The sequence below is a fragment of the Asparagus officinalis genome, chromosome 9 (assembly GCF_001876935.1).
Source record: "Asparagus officinalis chromosome 9, Aspof.V1, whole genome shotgun sequence".
NCBI classification, from domain to species: Eukaryota; Viridiplantae; Streptophyta; class Magnoliopsida; order Asparagales; family Asparagaceae; genus Asparagus; species Asparagus officinalis.
This window is the reverse complement of record NC_033802.1, coordinates 67,486,545-67,498,142: the sequence shown is the minus strand read 5'-3', so window position 1 is coordinate 67,498,142 and position 11,598 is coordinate 67,486,545.

The window sequence follows — 11,598 nt, the reverse complement described above, 5'->3', positions numbered from 1 at the left end:
TAGATATAGATATAGATATGGAGTAACTTTTGGAGGTCTAATAGAACATTAATTAAATTAGCCACATTCACTGTTATAAATAGTGGTAAATAGCCCCGCAATAGCGGCCTAATAGCGTTAGCGGTCCCTTCTCGCTACGCTATCGCCCAATAACGGTGATATATTGTGGAATATGCACTTTTCGTTCGCAAAAGCGGCTAATAGTGTGCCATAACGGTAAATAGTGGACGATTACATGTGGAATCTGCTTTTTGACTGCTATTTAAAAGCGGTTTGAGGTTTATTTTTTTAAAATTAAACCCAACCCTTGACCATTGCATTCCACTGTCTCCTGTGATTTTCGGCATACTCCCGTCACCTCTCATAGCCTCTGGCACCTTCCTCAGTACTTACTCTCACCTACTTCAGAGTGAGCTCCTCTTAGGGCAGCCCTCTCATCGCTCAGCTCTTCTTCTTGAAGATGATGACTCTTTAACTCCTCCATTCATCTTCGGTATTACGTGATGGTTACATGTCTATTTTATGTTTAGGATCTCTTTAAATCATCAAATATATAAGTACTTTTAGATTTTTTAGATTTTTCTTTAATCTTTTTTTTAGTATTTATACATATCTAAATTAGACCGCTATTTGACTTTACGTTTTTTATCGCTATTTTGTCACAATAGCCTCAAATAGCCTTAGCGATTGTTGATGTTAAATGATCACACAGTCAATAACATCCGCGGTTGGATAGGGGTGAGGTTGATGAGGGGCCAGTTCCTTTCCTGAATATCCGGTTCTGAGTTGGGTTGCTGAAAAGCCTACACATATAGAAATACGTGAGAGAACGGGGACTGGTTCCCCTGTGGTTCCTCCGACGATCAAGTCATCTAGTGAACTTGAGTGGGGAAAATAAAGAACTGTGAGAGTTCTTATGTGTGCAATATAATTTACAGATTATTCTGAGAAGATTAGATCTTCAGATCAGATAGTCAGGAATCAGAGATCAAGATCTAGATTAAAGTAGTTTATCCTCCTAAATGAAGGAATAGTACCTCTTATTTATAGTGGTGCCAGAAGAGCAGAACCGTCATTGCGGCCGAGCACAGGATGACGGTGAAAAAATATAGGCTGGCGGCTGAGCCAGCTCTTACTTTACAGGTGTCGGCTGGCGACTGGAGGAGAGATCACATCGATATTAAATAGGAAGTGATCGGAGGCATGATGGTGCTGACGTGGTCCGATGAGTCATGAAGACTATCGAGGCTAGAGGTATGATGGTGCCTGCCAAGCCTCAACTACGATGCTGACACGTTGCCAGTGGGGGATCCCGAGGCTGAAGTCCTTTAGCTTGGCCGAGAAGTAACATCTTTCGAGTCGTCATTGGGAGGCATCAAGTCAGCTTGTTGACTGGACTCGTTATGAGTCGTCTTCGACAAGAGGGGCGACAAGTACCGCCTTTCGAGTTGGCACAAGAGAATGTCGACTCAGGAGAGTAAGCTGAGTTATCGTCCTTGTTGGTCTTCAGCCACCAACTTGATTGAGGCATTGCATGAAGATGTACATATATCCGTTACTAGCAAATGATTGCACTTAGGTGATTGAGAACACCATAACAACGATGCCTCACCACTATGCGACGCCGCTATCGATAACCATGGCCACATTTATACTACTATATAATGTAAATAGTGGGGATAGGAAATGGATGAGAATTGAGAAGTGGACATTTCCTCCTTACCTAATGTATTTGAAAGGGTGTAATTGTAACTTTACGGGAGTAACTTTTTCTTTTTTTTCCTTCTAGAACTTTATATAATGTGGACATGAACTTATTATTAAAGTTCATTAATAACATATCCATTACATTGCATATTATAAAAGATAAAAATATGAAGTGATGAAGTTCATTTCTTAAAAAATAGATATAAATAAATACAATAAAAATAACAATTAGGATTTCAATATGCTCTAATGTAAATACTAGCGAAAGTGTACATCTAGATACTTAGACTAAAAATAATTAAAATAATAACTTGAATGAAATATGAAAAATAGCATCTTCTAAAGAACATTATCTAAGAAATTATGTCATTGCTCAAATTGAAATATTTATTATAGCTAATTTTGTATAAGATAAATAAAATATAACTTATTAAAAAACAAACAACATAAAAAAAAGTCTTGAAAATTTGATGACCCCCCTATAGAAGTGACCATCTATACAATATATTAAAGTAATACCTGAAATGCCACGTGTCAAAATTCTAGAGCGTTTGACACGTGTCAAAAATTTAGAGCATATCTATCTAACGTACTAAAACATGGCTTAAAGTTGCCACTTGGCAACTTCTAAGAACTTTGTCTCATTATCTTCTAATTATTAATTATAATTATTAATAATTTAATAATTAATCTTTTTTCGATCTCTTCATCCAAAAAAGTCCTCTAATATCATTCAAGTTCTCTGTGCATGTTCTAAAAAACAATTAGTTCCTCGATTCGTCTCTTTATCTTCTATGTATTAATTATATTTAATAATTTAATAATTAGCTTTTTATCTCTTTTTAGGCCCTCAAATATCATTCTAACTCTCTGTATATGTTCCAAAAAATGCCCTCTAATATCATTTTAAGAGCTTTGCCTCTTTATCCCCTAAATATTAATTATAATAATCAATAATTTAATAATTAATCATTTTCAATCTCTTCGCCTAAAAAATATCCTCTAATATCATTCAACTTTTCTATTTATGTTCCAAAAAACGCTTCATTGCGGGATTTGTCTCTTTATCTGGACAAATTTTTAAAACCATCCACTTTTGAAATTTATTTATAAAAAACGACCAATTCAACCTTAATTTCAAAAACCGACTCATTTCAACCTTAATTTTAAAAACCGACCCAGTTGGTTGAAACTAGGTCGGTTTTTGAAAAAAAAAATTTCAAACTTCACGGGAGTTGAATGTTGGCCTTCTTGTTTTGATGATGTTTAACAAACAATTTACTTCTAATGTTGTTTGTCTAGTATTTGTGTTCTCTTAATTATTCTAGGCAAATAACGTAGTTGGAGGATGGATGGAATAGAGCTTCAACGATCATATCAAATGGAGGTTGGCGGAATAGTAGGTGAAGCTTATGCAATTCAAGTTCAAGATCCAAGTTCAGCTTCATCCGCACAGTGTACCAAGTTGAGCTACAATGAAGATCAAGATCAAGCTTGGGTAATCTAGTTTAGATTTTATATTATGTGTGTTAGATACTCTAAGCTCAATATCATATACACACACATTTATTGGTTTCTTCGTATATATATATAGTTATATATATATACATAAGTTTTGGTTTCTATGCATATATATAGTTATATATATACATACATGTGTTTTTGAGTTTTCATGTTTATAAATATGAAATCACATGTTTCATATTTATTATTGTGTTTTAGTATATATTGCATAGAATATGCAATTTTGTGAAAATATTATTTTCTTAGTTTTTGGACTTAACAATAATCATATACATATTCTATTAAGTCTATATAATCATTGTGTAAAGTCTCAAAACATGGTTTAGCCTAAATGTCAAAATTCACATGTTTACATTTTTGTGTTTTGGACTATTTTTGCAAAATGATGATTTTTCACAAATAAGAAATGCAATTTGGAAAATTCTTTTTGTAACATGTTCATTTACATGTTTATATACATTTTCCAAAGTTTCATAATTTTTGGACTTCATTTGTTATTTTTAACAATTTTCCAAAAGTCAAAAAATATGTTTTCAAACCTGTTTTTCTGTAGTGTCAGTTCGCGGTCGACGCCACGGCGACCGCAAGAGTTCTGAACTCAAAGAACTGTTTTGCTGGCTCGCAATCGACCGTGCGCGGTCGACCGTCGCTAGTCCAGAGAGTTTCGCGGTCGACCGCCGCGGTCGACCGTCGCTTGTCCAGAACAGTTCTTCGCCTTTTTATTCTTCGCGGTCGACCATGGAATATTTTACGGTCGACCGCCGATATGACCGTTGGACTCCAACGACTATTTTTCTGAGCTGTTTTTCTGGGGCTTTGTTGTCATTTTAGTGGGGTTTTTTTTGAAGTTTTGAGTGGGTATAAAATACCCATTGCCTTCAGCTTCCATCTAACCATTAGAGTGTTTTAACAAGGTTTAAGAAAGTTTTTTGAACCAAGGTGTTGTTATGGTTGCTTGTCATCTAGAGAAGTGTTCCTAAACTCAACTTAGCTTTTATTTATTAATTATTTGTTAATTATCATTTCTATTAAAGCTAGTTTTATATTGAGTTTAGATTTGATTTTACTCATTGTTGCACACACCCACTTGAGCTTATTGTATTTGCATTCATAATATATTTGGGGTTGTGATAGTTGTAATATTTGAGTGTGAGCTTTCATTGTGTTCTCATCTATAGTAGAGAACAATCAATTATTGTAATTATGCCTAATTATGAGATTCACTTTGTAATACATTTGTACACCGAGAGAAGTGTGTGGCGAGAGTCGGGGATCGTCCCAAGAGGAGTGGCGTCGGTTGACGAACCTAGGGAGAGGTTGTAACCGAGCACTTGAGAGAGACACGTCTAGTTCAACACTTAGTGGGTGTAGAGTGAGATTACAATAGTGTATTGTTATGTAGTTTTCGGTGAACTAAAAAATCGAGTGTGAGGAGTGGACATTGATCGGTGAACGTTAAAAACCGACATAGTGTGGTTGTAAACGCTATTCGGATGAACGTAGAAAACCCGGTCGTGATAGTGGATTTCTCCCCGTGAGTGGGGAGCGGAGACGTAGGACGGAAGGTCCGAACTCCGTGATCATATTGTGTGTTTGAGTGTGCTTTGGCGTTCATTCTTATTTGTGCTTATTGCTCATATCGCCAATTGTGCATTGCTCTTTGTTATATCATTCACTATCTTGTTTATGTTTATTTTACCCTTGTGTTAGTTTTATATCCTTGCATATATCTCATAGCATATCTCATTGCTAGGATATATCCCTTAGTTCATATTGCTTATCCTAGTTCATATATCTTGTTGTATTTCATACCTGCTAGGATAACTTATTAATAATTAATTTTAATTGGCATAAAATTTAATTAGATTAGCATAAGACCCTAATCACCCCCCTCTAGGGTCTAACAATTGGTATCAGAGCTTGATGTTCTTTGATTTAAGGTCTAATCGTCTTGAGTTAAAGATCCAAGTTAGCTTGTTGTGCTAATCTAATTTTGAGCTTTATTTGTATCTTGCTTGCCTTTTATATTATGGATATGCACGGTTTAGGTTATGCCATCAATATTGCTCCTAGATTAGATAATTTCCCCTATGCCCAATGGTGTGTTAGATTTAAACTTTTTGTTCAATCTAAACACTTTAATTTATGAGAAATTATAGATGATGCTTATATTATGCCCACTTTGGAGAAATCCAAGTGGAATAAGAATGATCATCGTATGTTTACAATGAACAATATTTTGTTAGAATATTTGCTAAATGCTTTTAATTCATCTATGTTTAACAAGTTTGTTCATTTTGATAGTGCTTACAAACTTTGGAAATTTATAGAAGCACATCAAGGGGACTTGGAGGAGATCCAACAAGCTTTGGCGGATCCTGCTTCAAGTTCATGTGGAGCATCATGCACACGGCCACTAGGCGATAGCCCTAGTGAGGTTTGCGTGTTCGAACCCGATAATGATTTATATAGTGATGAACTTGCTTGTGCTAGTGATAAATTATTGCATGCCTACAAGAAATTACAAAATGATTTTATTAATTTACAAAGCAAGCATGAAAATTTGAAATCCGATCATGAGTCTTTATCTTCTAAGTTTGATATTATTTCTAATGAAAATATGATCCTTAAATAAAACAATAAAAAATTAAAATCGGATCATGATTCTTTGCTTTCAAACTTTGCCAAGTTAACTCATAAAAAAGATAATGCCATGTTAGAAGTAAAAAACATATAAAATGATACTGCTTCTTTTATAAATAACTATTTATGTTCTACTTCTAAAAGTGCATATGTGCCTAAAAATGAAGACTTGAATCTTATAAAAAAATGCATTTCATCTTTAGATTCAACTTTAAAAACATGCATTAATAATCATAAGAGGCTTATGAATATGTGTGCCAAGACTAAGTCAAAATCATCTACTCATTATGCACACATGTATAGCAAAACTTATAAGTGTTCAATTTGCGGTCGTCAAGGTCATTTAGCGAAGTTTTGCTATGATGCACACAAACATAAGAACTCTAATGCTCCTTGTGCATCTCATGTAGCTTCTTCATCTTGTACACTTACACATTCACATGCTCATTCTCACAAAGTTCATCATAAGCATGCTAGTGTGTTCAAGTGTGATCATTGTGGTCGTTTTGGTCATTTGGCCAAATATTGTTTTGATTTGAAAAGAAAATCTGATGTTTGTGGTAGATATGGTCACTTAGGAAAGTTTTGTTTTGATAATGTTTCATATTTGCAAAATAATCTTAAAAGATCATCTATGGTTGCAAATATTTCCCGTGCACGAGCTAATGGTCCACAAAAACAAATGGATCTCTTTCATTGCACAAATTGCAATCGAAAGGGTCATTTGAGTGAATATTGCTTTGATCGTGTTAGTGCACCATATGTGCCTAAGAGGGTTTATAACCCTAGGGCTTTGAGCTTTAATGATAGGGGTCATGTCCCTAAACTTTTTGGTACCAACATTACTTAGGTACCAAAATAAATTTGATTTTAAACCAAGAATTTTAATGTTTTTATCTTTCTTTTTCTTGGTTTTGAAAATTATGCTTTAAAATCTTTTGGTTATGAAAACAATTTTTCTTTGATCAAATCTTTTGTTTTCATGATTATTAGTTTTGATTTTAAATGAGAGGTTTATAGTTATATACCCTCCGGGTTTATTGGGTGTTTATTCCCAAATCATGTTTACCGGATGCTAGAATGATTATATGGGTTGGAACAAGCTTAAGAGCTTGATATATTGTTGTCTCTCTTAAAATCCTTTTATTAAAGATTTTGTTTTGAATTATTGCTTTGAATTCATTATATTTCACTTATATGATGATATTTATGTGTTTGTGCTTATGAATCATGTATTCGTGCCTTATAATGCATTCTATGAGTGGTTTGATCAAGTTCTTAAAAGAAAGTTTTATTTATTGATCAAACATCGTTTTTGGATTTAAACTTTGATTTATGATTTCTCTTGGTTGATTTTTTTTTATTTGAAAACTTTTTACATGATTCTCATGTTTCTCTTCTTTTGATTTCATAAATCTACCTTTACAAATGGTTTTTATGTTCGTTGATATGAGACACTATTTTTCACTTTGATATATTTATATATGTTCTCATTTGTCTTTATGTATGTGAGTTGTGTTTAGCATATTTTCCATCTATGCTTGCTCACATATGTTTGCTATGATCTTCATTTCATATATTCATGAGGCATTTTGATAGGGGGAGCAAACCCTATATCTTTCTATGTGTTATACTCACCCATGCTTATTGATAGGGGGAGCTTTCGCTCTCTTAATTCTTTTGTCCCCTTTTTGATGTTGTCAAAGGGGGAGAAATATTGTGAGTATGTTCTTTCTTGTTTATATGCATGATATATTATACATTGTATATTCATTTCCTTTCATGCATATATCCTTTTTCTAAATTGTTTGTCATCATCAAAAAGAGGGAGATTGTTGGCCTTCTTGTTTTGATGATGTTTAACAAACGATTTACTTCTAATGTTGTTTGTTTAGTATTTGTGTTCTCTTAATTATTCTAGGCAAACAACGTAGTTGGAGGATGGATGGAATAGAGCTTCAACGATCATATCAAATGGAGGTTGGCAGAATAGTAGGTGAAGCTTATGCAATTCAAGTTCAAGATCCAAGTTCAGCTTCATCCGCACAGTGTACCAAGTTGAGCTACAATGAAGATCAAGATCAAGCTTGGGTAATCTAGTTTAGATTTTATATTATGTGTGTTAGATACTCTAAGCTCAATATCTATACACACACATTTATTGGTTTCTCTCACAAAATGAGCTATTTTGAGAAAACTTTGTGATATTGTTTTATTGACCATGTTTACTTTATATTCATGTGTTATAATGTTTATGAAGACATTTCATAAAGTTTCAATATGCGTTTAAACTCTTTTTGTCAAAAACATGTTCTTAACAAATTCATATTCATGCATGTTTTTACAAAATAATGAGTTTTCACAATTAAGAAATGAAAATTGAAAATTTATTTTTGTAACATGTTTGTTTTCATGTTTATAAATATTTTGCAAAGTTTCATCAAGTTTGGAATTGATTTGTTATGTTTAATGGAATTTACAAAATCATGTTTTTCATTCGTGCATGTTCGTGCATGTTTTACAAAACAGATGAGTTTTCATAAATGGAAAGTGATATTCAAGAAATTCTTTCTTTGACATGTTTAGAAACTTTTCTCAAAATTTTACTATTTTTGGAGTTGATTTACTGTGCCCAATTGATTTTACAAAATCGTGTATTTTTCTGGGATTTTTGTTGTTTTGTTTGGGGTTTTGGCTGTTGGTTTCTCTTCCTATATAAACCCCTAAATCCCCTTCTATTTCAGTAAAACCATGAGAGTGTTTTAAACAAGTTTAAGAAAGTTTTTAACAAGGGTTTATGGTTGGTTTGAGTTTGGTTTAAAGCTGTTTTGGTTTTCACAAGTGGAGGAGATCATCTTCTTGTTTGGGTTTCAATCTCCATCTCTCCATCTTGTCATCTATTGAGAAGTTTTCTAAACTCTACTCTAGCTTTTATTTATTAATTATTTGTTAATTATCATTTCTATTAAAGCTAGTTTTATATTGAGTTTAGATTTGATTTTACTCATTGTTGCACACACCCACTTGAGCTTATTGTATTTGCATTCATAATATATTTGGGGTTGTGAGAGTTGTAATATTTGAGTGTGAGCTTTCATTGTGTTCTCATCTATAGTAGAGAACAATCAATTATTGTAATTGTGCCTAATTATGAGATTCACTTTGTAATACACTTGTACACCGAGAGAAGTGTGTGGCGAGAGTCGGGGATCGTCCCAAGAGGAGTGGCGTCGGTTGACGAACCTAGGGAGAGGTTGTAACCGAGCACTTGAGGGAGACACGTCTAGTTCAACACTTAGTGGGTGTAGAGTGGGATTACAATAGTGTATTGTTATGAAGTTTTTGGTGAACTAAAAAACAAGAGACCTGGAGATAAAATATAAAATTCTTCCTCTCCATCATCGGGTTCACCTCTACCAACAAAAAAGAGACCAGAATACTCCAATAGGTATACGAGTCTAAACTATTTCCCTAATCTTAACAGGAAGTTTCTGGAGAATATCACTCAGAATATTCTTAAGAATAACCTGAATACTCCAATAGGTACACGAGTTTAAACTGTTCCCCTACCCCCAACAGGAAGTTTCTGAAGAATATCACTTAGAATATTCTTAAGAATAACCTAAATACCTCCCAACAGGTATATAAGGTTAAACTATTTCCCAAACACTCCGATGAGTATATGAGTATAAACTGCATCTCCTTGAACCTCCTAACGGGTATATGAGGTTAAACTATTTCCCGAACACTCCAACATAGTATATGAGTATAAACTATTTCTCCAATCTTCAACGGTAGTTCTAATTCAAGACTTCGACAACGGCCACGCGATAAACGCAACACCGGAGGAATTTTAGCTATTCTACAAAGCACTGAATAGGCTAGAAGATGAAGAAGTCAAGAATTGAAGCCATTTATAGACCACCTTACGCAACTTCCTCAACAAACTACTGAAGAAATTATAAGGAGAACTTATCATATCCAAAGTGTCCCAGACTCCTCTCCAAAATGATGAGTCTGAGATACTTTGGAGGGGGTATCTGTAGGCGTTAAAAAATGCTCATAGATATCCAAATACCACTCAAGACAAAGAGAAGACGATAAACGCCATTCTCTTAATCAGAGGGAATCATTCAAAGGAAGTGAGACAACATGTACACACCAACAGACAGCATATGACGGTGCGGCTGAAGCGCGGCAGCCCTTGGTGCCGCGGCTAAAGCGCGGCAGCCCATGGTGCCGCGGCTAAGGCGCGACAGCCTATGGTGCCGTGGCTATTATAGGGGGATGCTGCAGAGGTTACAAGGCAGTTATACGATGATTATTTGAAGTCCACGTGGCGGCATATCAGAAATCGGCGTATCAGAGATAGAACGTGTGCTGACGTGGACAAGCAGTTAAACCACGAAAAAGGTGGTTAAAGGTCGTGGGAGAACTGTTTCAAACACGTATGAACGTGGGTGTAACTGCCCCTTTAGCCGCGACAGCCCACACTGCCGCGCCAATAGCCGCGGCAGTGTTGACTGACGCGGCCAAAGGGCATTTGGTTGGTCAGTTGTCTCGCCCCCATTTCCACTGTTGTGTACTTCTACCCCTATAAATACCTCCCTAGACACGAAATAAAGGACAGAGAGCAGATTGAAGCATAGAGCCTTGAGTTTTTGGTGAATTGGAGCAAGAGAGAGAGAGAGAGTCTTCCTTCTTCACAAACATCCTCAAGAAGCTTTTGGCGATTCCTAGAGATCTAAGCTCTGACTTGATCTTTAGAAGAGTGAACATCTTACATCGATAAGATATTCGCTTTAAATTCTTACTTCGATAAACGAAGGAAGAATTCCTAAAACCTTCACGATTCAATCAGAATCTGTGAATCGGTGATCCACGGGCTAACGCACCCCCGGCACAGGCAAAGATCCCACGCAAGCAGTGATCCAAACAACGATCCTGCGTTTGTTTCTAAAAAGTTATAATTTTCTTTTTGTTGTGTAAGAGAAGTCTTATAAAAAGACTATTTTCTTTTGAATTTGTTGTAATCAACTGAAGATATAATGAATTCCACAATGAAACCAACTTTTGACGAAAACAAGCTGGCGACCACAGTGGGAGCCAACGGTCTCGCTACCGAGACCGTCGTGTCGCAGCCGATCAAGATTCCAGTTGAATCCATGGTCGAATACGAATTCGACCAAACCAAGTTTGAGGAATATCTCTCATCACCCTCTTCAAGATCTTCATTATTTCGCAAGTACAAGAGGATCTCACCATTGAAAAAGACTTACATGCCAAAAAGGCACAAAATGAAGACTCTCGTCTGATTGTTGCTGAGGATTCTACTCGCAACATCTCTGCTCGCGATGACTCTTATCTAGTTAAAGAGTCATCGAATCAAGGCCCATCGGCACTGACGAAGAGGGCTCGTCAGAGACAACGTCAGCGCCGCGCTCGCCAAATAGCTAAGGCCTTGGATCAAACCGACGGGGTTCGTTATCACGCGGACCTAGAGTCGAGGAGGCATCGAGTGGTTCAGTTGTCTCAACAACCAATCACTCATATCTCTGCTAAACTAACGACGGATGAATGGACTTTTGTCAAGAGGGCTCGCTCAACCCTCATAGAACTGTTTGTGGAAAAATTTGCAGTAAAAGAAATAAAAGAAAAATTGATTTATATTCCTTTAATCTCAGTTACAATTGGATTTCCTGATTACAAAAGAGAAGAGAATGA